At 37.4% G+C, this 11,410-nt stretch overlaps 1 non-coding gene across 1 annotated transcript; it reads right to left on the bottom strand.

Moving 5' to 3' along the window:
* Window positions 1-266: 266 nt before the first annotated feature.
* Window positions 267-372, bottom strand: LOC141603360 (small nucleolar RNA R71). Its single transcript, XR_012525241.1, has one exon. It is a non-coding gene; the product is annotated as a small nucleolar RNA R71 (small nucleolar RNA).
* Between the last annotated feature and the right edge of the window lie 11,038 nt (window positions 373-11,410).

The raw sequence follows: 11,410 nt of genomic DNA, 5'->3' as shown, positions 1-11,410 counted from the left end.
TCCAATTAGTCGAAAGAAGCCAATTTGGGGGGATGCCTAGTGAAGACCCTCATTCCCACATGGAGACTTTTTGTGACTATTGTGATGCGATTTCCTAAACCGGAGTGACTTAAGACCAAATTTGATGGGTCTTATTTCCTTTTTCTCTAATTGGTACCGCGAAACAATGGTTGAAGTGCCTTGATAAGGCCGCTCTTGGAATTGACTCCTGGAAGAAGTTGGCTCTAGCTTTCTACAAAAAATTCTACCTTCCGGAAAAGACTAACATGCTAAGAGCTCAAATTACGGGTTTTAAGCAAAGGGACGAAGAATCTTTGTATGAAGCTTGGGAGCGATCAAAGGAACTTGTCGCTCATGTCCTCATCATGGACTTAGCGAGTGGTTCTTGGTACAACAATTTTGGAATGGTCTTTATGAAGACTCAAGAAACATTCTCAACATGGGATCAAATGGTATGTTCACCGAAATTGACGATAATCAAACTTGGAACAAGATTGAGGAAATGGCGGTCCATAATTCACAATATAGTAGACCTCGCAAGGCTACTAGAGGAGGAAAGCATGAAGTGGACTCTATTACTCAATTGGATGCTCAACTTAGTGCTCATATTAATACCATCAACTTGAAGTTTGAGAAGGCTATGGCTAAGCTTGAAGAAGCCTCAAAATCACCAAAGCATCATGTTAATGCCATGGTGGCATCTTCATCAATCCCAAGTGGGATATGTGAGAATTGTGGAACTTTGGGACATGACCAAAGTGAATGTAGGGGAACAAATGAGCAAGTGAATGTTTTTCAAGCATACAAAAGTGGTATCCCTTATTCCAACTATTATAATGAAAACACCAAATTCCACCCAAATCTCTCATACAAAAGCCAAAATGTTCAAAACCCTCAACCAACATACACCCCACCTCCCATGAGAAACCAAAATCAAAGACCCTATTATAACAAAAACTAAGGTTAACAAAATCAAACTCCATACAATCAACAAAATGACCAAGGTTTTGATGTTCAAAAAGCGGTCCTCCAAATGCAAAAGAATCAACAAGAATTTTTCACTCAAATGCAAAAAGATAGCCAAGCAAAAGACATCACCATCAACAACATCCTAGCCCACACAAAAATGTTGGAAACTCAAATGACCCAACTAGCATCTTCAAGCTCTCAAAGACAAAAGGGGCAATTACCACCTCAAAGTAATCCCCCAAGACATGAAACGGTTAGTGCCATTCACTTGAGGAGTGGTACGAGATATGAAGGGCCAAAGAAGCAAGTTGAGGATGAAGTTGTGGAAGCTAGTGACAAGGAGAGAGTTGTGCAAAACTCTAAGGAAGAAGAACCCACCAATCAAGAAGTTTCAAACAAAAGTGAAGAAAAGGCCAAAGAGAAGGAGCCCATTGTGATTAGACTTCCATTCCCGAGTCGTCAAGCTAAGCCTAAGTTTGATGACCAACTTGGAAAATTCATGTAAATTGTTAAGAATTTAGAAGTCTCGATTCCTTTCATGGAATTGATCAATCATGTTCCGGCCTATGCAAAGTACATGAAGGACATCCTTACGAAGAAGGAATCAATCCGGAAGCTTGAGACTATTCCCTTGACTAAGGTGAGTAGTGCCATCCTTCAAGGGAGTTCACCTCCAAAACTCAAGGATCCGGGAAGTTTCTCCATTCCATGTACTATTGGTGATACTACAATCAACAAAGCTTTATGTGACCTTGGGGCAAGTGTTAGTGTCATGCCATATTCGGTTAGCAAGAGGCTAGGAATGGGAGAACTCAAATGTACCAACATCACGCTTCAAATGGCGGATAGATTGACAAAGACACCTTTAGGGGTATGGGAAGATGTTCCCGTGAGAATTGGAAAATTCTTCATCCCGATGGATTTCGTTATTGTTGACATGGAAGAAGACTCCAACATTCCTATTATCTTAGGAAGACCTTTCTTGCACACCGCGGGAGCGGTGATCGATGTGAAGCATGGAGAACTCACCCTTGAAGTGGGAGATGAAACCATCACTTTCAATCTTCACAAGACCATGAGAGCTCCCCGATTGCATGAGCCATGTTTTATGGTTGATCACTATATCCGGAAGGATGATAGGAAGAAGTTGGAATTTCAATGGAAAAAGAACAAGGAAATAGCAACAATGAGAGCTTGAAAAGCTCACCCATAACAAGTGAAGTAGATGGCCTCATTGGCCAAGACAAGAAAGAAGGAGAGTTGTCTCTATCAACTAAAGAAATTTTTAATGATCAAGTAGACGAAGTTTGCGGTGTTTGGAATGATGAGTTTGAAGGGATATTCAATCCCAATATTGGTAATGCTATGAACCAAGACCATCATGGAGAACAACAAGTGCAAAAATCTATTTAGGACCTTTATCATGATAATGAGCAAGCTTTCGAGTACTTCTTCAAGGTGTTGAGTAACATCAATAACACCTTGAACATGCCCCCTGTTGGGATTCATTAATCTCATTAGTATACATATTCATAGTATGAAAGTTTAATTTAGTCATAAAATTAAAACAAGATCTTATGCATGCAAACATAAAACAAAGTAGAGAAGAAATCGTCACTTCTTACATTGGTGTTTCGGATTTATTGGGCACCAACAAGATCTCCTACTTGTTAGTTCTTGAGCTTTCCAACAATGGATGAACTAAGATTCAAATTAGAATATATCCCAAAAGTTTATAACCAAGGAACACCCTTAATAACTAATATTATTATGAACTAGTAATAATACTAATCTTACTTAAAATTTGGACACAAAAATGGTGTTTTTGTTCTCTTGAATTTCGGTCAAGAGAAGAGGATTTTGTGAGCTTTCTTTCTCTAAAATTATTTCACAAATGTAGAGAGATTAATAATTTCTAACACTAAAAAATTATATTGTGAAAGATGATGAATAATAAGAGAAAAGCCCTTGGCTTTTCTATGCATGAAACCGGTTGGGGGAGGGAAGTGAGCCAATGCATGAGCTTTACATTCTACACAAGATAAACTAGGTATGCATGGCTACAAGTAGGGTTTAATCATTGTGTTTCTATTAAAATAAACAACACAATATAAACTCTAATAATCCCTCCAATTTTCGGCACACACATAAAATAGAAGGTCTATTTTATTTTGTCATTTGTCAATTTGTCATGTGTCACATGTTACATGACATGTTACACTATAGTGTATTTTTAACATATTAATAAAATATGTCACATACAAAATTCAATTAGTAATTCTTGATTACTTGGTTCATCGAATTATAAATTACAACGACTTGTATTTATAATAAATTATTCAACCCGTTTCAATTGTTTCGTAAACAATAATTTAATCTAAGTAATAAAACAATTCGATTACTTAGACCATATCTAATTTAATCAAATTACAATGAGACACGTTAAATTTACTCACAAAATCATCCGTCAATTTTAAGCAATTTAATTAACTCGTATCGGCATACGATTAATTAAATAATCAGTTAAGAGTATTTCCCTATAGGTATGACCTAAGGGGATCAACTGATCACCACTGTCGCACGACAGTAATGTCAAACTCTAGTCAACCAATCATTACCGATATGTGTGGACCAGTTGACTGTAAAATATTACTTCCCACATGTATTCTTAAATATGAGATTTAAACATGTGATCATTATGATCGACAGTTGTGATCGCATTATTGTCGGAGGACACTTATTCCAACAATCTCCCACTTGTCCTCGATAAGTGTGCGTCACCAATTCTCTTGTCCTATTACTATCTCCCACTTAATGCAAGGTGTCTTTCGGGTCGTACTTGCAAGTGATCATATTGAGAATGGTTTCCTCGATCTGGAGAATAATTGATTGACAAGAATTATCTATCATAGATACCTTCCGAGCGTGGCCACGTATTTCTAGTTCATTACTCCTCGAGTGGCCCTGAGATATTGTTTTAACCCTGACAAGGGGTGGACCAAAATATACCCATTTGACCCCATTTACGAAGGTCGTAGTAACATAAATCAAAGTTAATCTGAAACTGTGCCACCTTAGGCGAACAGTCTTTAGTCAAAGAATTGACTCCTTAGAATACTATAGTAGCTCTCGCCATGACCAGGCTATATAAATTTGCCAGAACTCTATAAGTGGTCAATAGCCCGACAAAGTGTTCCTAACAGTCTGCCTATGTGATCGACTAGTCATCTCACATGACTCGATGACACTTGAACTTGCCATCAATCGCATCATACTATAGTCACTTCGAGACGTCACCTCATGTAAGTGACTATGGGCGAATACAATATTAATCCGTGTTCACTTTAACGGGGTTCAATTGTCTCTACAACCCGTTTGGATGTAACAAAGTATAAGGTGAGTTAATAATAACTCAAACGACAAATGTGGACATCACATTTGGGTAGTCAATACTATATTACCACCTTGTGATGTATATTATAAGTGTGTAAACACTAGTCATTTGTAACATGAGTTTAACACACCATGTGTCCATGTGTTCAAACTCTTGAATTGCATTTTCCTTTATTTTCATGTTTGTCTTACATAGAATGAATCTCACCAAGTACATATCTAGTTTTCCAAACTAGGTTTAGGATCTTTATTTGGAGAGAACTTTCTTGTTGTTTATCACATAACAAACGAATTATGGTGGACGACATAACTTTCATTAGTCAAGTGTTCTTCCAACTCATAATGTACCAGGTATATTTTTTGTAGGACCTTGCAACAATTGTCAAGATGATTAGCCTAGCACTTCTCATAAGTCCTAGCAAATTTGAAAAATACTAGTTTTGAGTAATTTCTTACTATAACCAAGTATCTTTTCAAACTTCTTATTTCTCCTTTTAGCTTAATAAGCTTAGGACTTTAAAAAATCTTTACGTGTTTTCGAAACTTCAATATGTGCAACTTCTTGTCACATAACAGAGTGTTCTATCAAACACTAGAATAACTCATTAGTTCTCCTCGAGAATTCATGACGATTCTTATATGGCTTACCAATGACTCATCACGCTCTTAAGCATATGATTCATTATAGGACATGTGCATGATTATTCTAATGGCGGAAACATTAGTAATCTTTAATCATGTAATCAACCATTCCTAAGTTCAATGAATGACCGTGACTGCTTATGGTAATTCCATTTTCATCGATATGAATAACCTACGTTTCTCGTTGATTTGATGTGCATATCTCAATGCCTATCCAACATCCCATGTTGTGATTGGATTCATCTTAGTCCATTTTCATCCAGAACTGAAAACTCAAATACTTCTTTGTGAAAGACAGTACCAGCTCGTCATTCTCAATGAGTAATAAGTTATAAATTTTATAAGATGATTGCTCCCACTAAATTTCAAGTCTTCACATGAAAATTTCAAACTCCCACTCAATTCCACGTTTCGAATTTGACTACTCAATCGAAATATTTCAAGGATTAAAATCAATTTTGCTTTGCCAAGTTATTAAGATAAAACAATATATGTTTCCAACATATCTTTTCAAAATACCTATTTTGAAAAGGTTTCAATCTTAAACTTATGGAAAGAGATTTTAATCTCTAACTCATTCATTTTTATAATGATGCGTAGCAATGTCATTACTTAAATGTGAAATCCCATTTCATACACGTCCTTCTCAAAATCCCGTTTTCGAAAGGAGGTTTAACCATTTCATTTTCATAATGAGGTTAAGTAACGACACTAGCGTGGTTAACAATTAACCTAGCTCTTGTAGATATCGGCATATCTTTCTTTGCAACTTTTAATCATCAATCTCATTTATATTCAAGGATGCAACTTTGTTTCATTTAGGCTCTTAAGTAAATATCAATATTGAAACTCTATTAATATCTAGGTCATAAACTAGCAAAATCTCTTGTTGAGACTTTTCTTTAGTCATTATCTTTCAAGAACTTTCGTTTGGTCTCCTCGTGTAGTTATCTTAAGAACATATTCTTTTGATTACTTCACTTATCTTAAGAACATATTATTTCGATTACTTCACTTTGTCTCTTTTGTTATGTAGATCTCATCTATTCATGTATACTTTCTATTTTGCTATACAAATCATTCGTTCTTTCGTAGATCTCATTTACTCAAGCATACACATTATTCTTTGTATTCTTTGTGTCTTCATTTTTCTCCCACTCTATCTTTAGAATAAATATACTAGATATTCAAAGATAGCTTATGAGACACAAATAATGATTTTGAAGTAGAAGGAGGACTATCTCATAGATTGACTAATAGATTTTAGATTTGATGAGTGTTCTTGGTAATTGACATTCCTTTAGGAGAGTTCATCAACTCAACATCACTTTATAATTGATCATACACAAGTTTCAAGCCTGTGGACATATGATGAATCCTATCATTATAATTGTCAATTGGTTCACTTTAAGTAGATGTTCATATGTTTCTATGTGCAAGCATATAAAGACGAATTTTTAGAACAAACAAATACGATAAAAGGGATGACTTGGGTTGTAAGCCAAGCCACCAAAATCCAAAATACAACCATTGTTTAAAAGGATCACACATTTCCATGTCGAACACGGAAATCAAATAGTTCTAAAATCCATAACATTAAAATAAAGACAATAATAAAAGCCAAGCTTCATTAGTAGCTACTCCTAGCTTCTTAATGATTTCTTAAGCTTGCTTCTCTTTTCCCTTGTCTTTGCTTGGAGGAGGCCCTATTTATAATAAAAAGGGGATACATTATCACAACTTGTATCAAAATACCATAGTTGAATTAGAAACATAAAATAAAGGATAGTCATTTACCTACTGGAGTGATCTTTCCAGCTTTGATGTCACCAAGATACTTGGAACAATTCCTCTTCTAATGTCCAACACGATTATAATAATGGAATTTATCAAAAGGACCCTTTGATGTGAACATTATTTGCGCACATTTAGTCCCCTAATTGAGCCTATTTTGCATACTATTATAACATTCTTTGACCATTTTATCCGTCAAAACCTTCCTATTTGCTTTTCTATCGCATTTCATATGTTTTGTAGAAAAGGAGAGAATAAGGCGGAAATTCCCGTCTTTCGTGCATATTTGGAAGCTACTTGACGATACTAGATGGACTAGTATGAAGAGGAAGCAAAGACTAAAGACCAATCCCGCAAGAATAAAATGGGAATGAGCAAAAGGGAAGAAAAGAAGGAGAATCACTGCTGAAGAACAATCCGAGCGAATTGTCTCCAATCCGCCCGTCTCCACACTACACAATCCGAGCGTCTTGCTTTGAATCCGCTCGGATTGCCTGCTGTAATCCGACCGGATTGTCTCTAATCCGCTCGTCTTCCTCTCCCTGTAATCCGCCCGTCCCGACCACAATACTCACGGATTCCTCCACAGCACAATTTCGTCTTCTCCAAGCTACAAAGAAAGAAGCCCTTCCTTCAAGAAATACCGGCTTCTCCCTGCTCAAATCTCAAAAGTGTAATTACTAGTTTAGCCCTTAGTTAACCCTAAATGCATCCACCTAATTTCCACTATAAATACCCCATCTTGGTAATTAATCAAGGGTGTGGTTTTTAGGAGGAAATTCTCTTAGATTAGATTAGGAGTAGATTAGAATAAATTATCATTTAATCTTTCCATAAATTACACATTAATCTCTCCTTAATTATTGTTCAAGTTTATTATTCAAGTTTATTATTGGGTAATTGAAGATTATTGGGTTATTGGAGGATTGACAACCCTTCATCAATCAATCAAGTTTCTTCTTTTATTCTTGCTTTATTATTTGGATCACTTCAAGTTTGGTATAATTCCTTTACCCTTTAATCTTTATTGTTCATTTCTTCATTCTATTATCATGTTTATACTTGTTGTGATGTTTGACACCATTAATGACATGTTTCCCATGATAATGAGTGAGTAGTTACTTAGCTAGGATTAGTGGGTAATTAGGGGCAACCAACATGGGATTAATTCATGCTTAATCTAATATGTTCACATGATTAAATTGCTTGCTTGTTGTGATGTCAACTTTATGCACTTGTTATGTTTGATGAAATGCTAAGCCTATGAATCCTTGCATTTTTACCATCTCTTATCTACTCAACTTGACTTGTAAGATATAAACCAACTCGAGTCTTGTTAGACCATGCATAGAAGTTGAATAGGAGGAAAGTAAGTCGACTTGTAGGTGTTGTACAATCTAATCGATTCGGCTCCGGGACCCAACTCTTCCTAAGAACCGTAAGATATAACCCAACTCGGTTCCTACACAATATTAATTGCTTGCAACTTTGTAAACATGTTTGTATGATCAACACCATGAATCCCCTATGACCCCATGATATCCTAGCACTTTTAATCATTTGTTTACATCTTTCCTTTTATTGCTTATTTCACTTTATTGCTTTTATTAGTCTAAAAACAAAACTACAAACCCAAATCAATCGTGACACTAGCATAAATTGAGATAGATAGACTTAGAACCCAAAGCACACCGTCCCATGGATCGACCTCGACTTACCGCTAACTAGTTGTTTGTTGAGTATTATAAATGTGTTTGATTGGATGAGTGACGACCTCGTTCCACGTCAAAATGGCGCCGTTGCCGGGGACGGTGCTATGTGATTAATTTCTTACTTGTTTGTCTATTTTGATTTTGCTTTCACCTTGAGGAACTTGTTCCTCAAGGATTGTTCTTACCATTTTTGTGTAGTTTCCATGTTGTAGTTGTTTCCTTGTCTTAACTATGATGACCCAAGACTTGGTACATGGAGTATGTGGTGGATCTTTTGAGTATGACTATTGGTATGGGGAGTTTGAGGAGCAAGTCAACACAAACCTACCTTATTATTTGTACAACGAAAATCCTAACCACTACCCCAATTTTTCCCACCAAAATTACCACACCCAATATCAACAACAACCACTCACCCGATACCCATTTCACAATGAACTTCAATTGCCACAATACAACCACTTTCACACACACCCACAACAAAAAGATGAACCCATTCAAAACATGATTCTCCAAATGATGGGAGACCAACAAAACTTCTTCAACCAAATGCTAGAAGAGAGCCGAAAAGAAGATAATGTTCTTAAAGACATTGTTATCCAAAGAGAGGAGTTGAGGATTCAAATTGCCCAATTAAAAGAATTCCAAGCAAACACTCACCACCGTTCTTTGGATATTGAGCATAAATGCGAGTTTGAAGTAGTGACATTTGACATGGAAGATGAAAAGTGGGAAGAGCCAAGTTCCTTGAGCTCTTGTGACTATGAAAGTGTTGTGTTCGATGAAGAAGACATGAGGTTGAGCAAACCAAATACTCTTAACCTTTGTGAGTATGAGGGTGTGTCTTTTGATGTGAACGTTGAGGTATTGGAAAAAGAGCTAAATGAAGCCCCCATTTATGATTCACGTGAGGATAGCAACAATGATGATGAGCCTAGAGGAGGGACTCACAATATCACCTTGCTTGAGGAGCCTATCCTTGAGGCATTTGAGATACCCTATCATCAAGAAGAACGTCCTTCCTTTATCATTCATGAAGACCACTTGGCACCTATCATGGAGCCAATGATCATTGAAGAGGATATGTTAGACCTTCTTCAAAAGGCCAAAGTTTCTTACAAGAGCTATTTGGTAAAAAAGCTTAAAGAGAAAATTGCTCGTGAGGCTACTTGTGAAGATTTGGCACCCATGATTTCAACTCCTATGGTATCCGGTCATCAAAGTCATGAAAATTCTCCTTCTACTCATGAAGGATTGATAAATTCAAATGCTATCGTCATCACCAAAATTGAAGAAGAAGTTGGTAAGTGGAAGTCCACGGATGAAAATGAACCACACTTCATGCTTAGTCTTAACAAGAATCATGGGTGTATATATTTGAAGCATCGGGAAAGCTCCAACGCTAAGGAGAAGCCAAGAAAAAGAGCATTCTACAAGCCTCCTTGGCCAAGTTTCATATTCAAATTGAGCAACCCATACTTATGCTTATTTGGAGCTTGTTCACAAGCTTTTGATCTTTTATTAAGAGCTTTGAGCTCTATGGATAAGAGTCTCTACAAATTGAACTAGTTTGGTGGAGTCCTACCTCAAAGCCACCATTTGTAAGATATTTCTTGAACCCCTTTACTTTGTATAATATTGTACATTTACATTTGCATTTAATTTCTTGCATGAGAGAGAAGAGAGAGAGAGAGTCATCTTACATGTTTCATGAGCAAATTTCAGAAAAAGATAAGGAAAAAGAGAAAATCATTGAAAAGGGGTATGTTGTTTCGTGAAAAAGATAGAAGAAGAAGGAAAGAAGCAGAAAGACGCCCGGATTCTAGCAAATCCGCCCGTCCAGGGCCCACGAGAAAGCAAAAATTGAAACTGAAGAAGAATCCGTGCGGATTCCAGGAAATCCGCCCGTCCTAGACAATCCGTCCGTCTTCTCCATGGGACGCCCGTCCCGTGTGTCGTCCAGAAGCGAGATTTTGAACTGTGTCAAAATCCGTGCGGATTATCGAGAATCCGCCCGTCCAGATCAAGCCGTGCATCCCGAACAAAATCCGCCCGTCTTTTCCCTGCTTCTCAGCCAAAGAATTTCTCTGTTCTAGAATCCGTGCGGATTCTACCAAAGACGCCCGTCTTCTTTCCCAGAAATCCGGCCGTCTCGATGAAATCCGCTCGGATTATCATTGTTCCCTCGGATAAAGCGGGTTCGATCCAATCTTATCCGTTCGGATTCCCTACTTCTTCTATATAATCACCCCCCTTCTCCCTCATTTCCTCACCTTACCAAACCCTAAAACACTCATCTCAACCCTCAAAATCATCCTCCAATCCTCAAAAACACCCCCATCACCAACATTCAAATGGCACCATTGACAAACACCAAGGGAAAGGCCAAGAAATTGGTTGAATCATTCGGGAAGAAGCGCAAGGGATCAACCTCTTCAACACCACGAGAGGTAGTACTACCAAGGAACACCCGACCCTTAATGAGGGGAGGCATTGAACAACTCAACAACTTCCAAGAAGTGATCTTCCTATCCGATGACCACCGCGAAAAATTCGTCGAGCTTCTAGGTAAGAAGTACGAACCTACTCAATTTGTTGATACTAGGGTGTTGGAAATCCTTAAGATAAGGTACCCTACCGAGATGTTCTTTAATGGCCTTGGCATTGGGAGCTTTTTCCATGCCCATGAAGAGACTTACCTTAGTCTCACCCTTGAATTCTTGAGTAGCCTTCGCATTGTGGCGGATACCCATAACAATGTAGGCATGGAGTTTAGGTTATGCAACCTAGACCATGTTCTTTCTCTTGAGGAATTTGCCTATGTTTTCGGTCTTGAAGTACCCACCGACTATACCGAAAAGCCCGATAATTTTAATGTGGACTTTCTTTGGAAAGCTATC

This window comes from Silene latifolia, chromosome 9 (assembly GCF_048544455.1).
Source record: "Silene latifolia isolate original U9 population chromosome 9, ASM4854445v1, whole genome shotgun sequence".
NCBI lineage: Eukaryota > Viridiplantae > Streptophyta > Magnoliopsida > Caryophyllales > Caryophyllaceae > Silene > Silene latifolia.
Note: the sequence above shows the minus strand (reverse complement) of the source record. Positions and strands in the feature narration are given on the sequence as shown.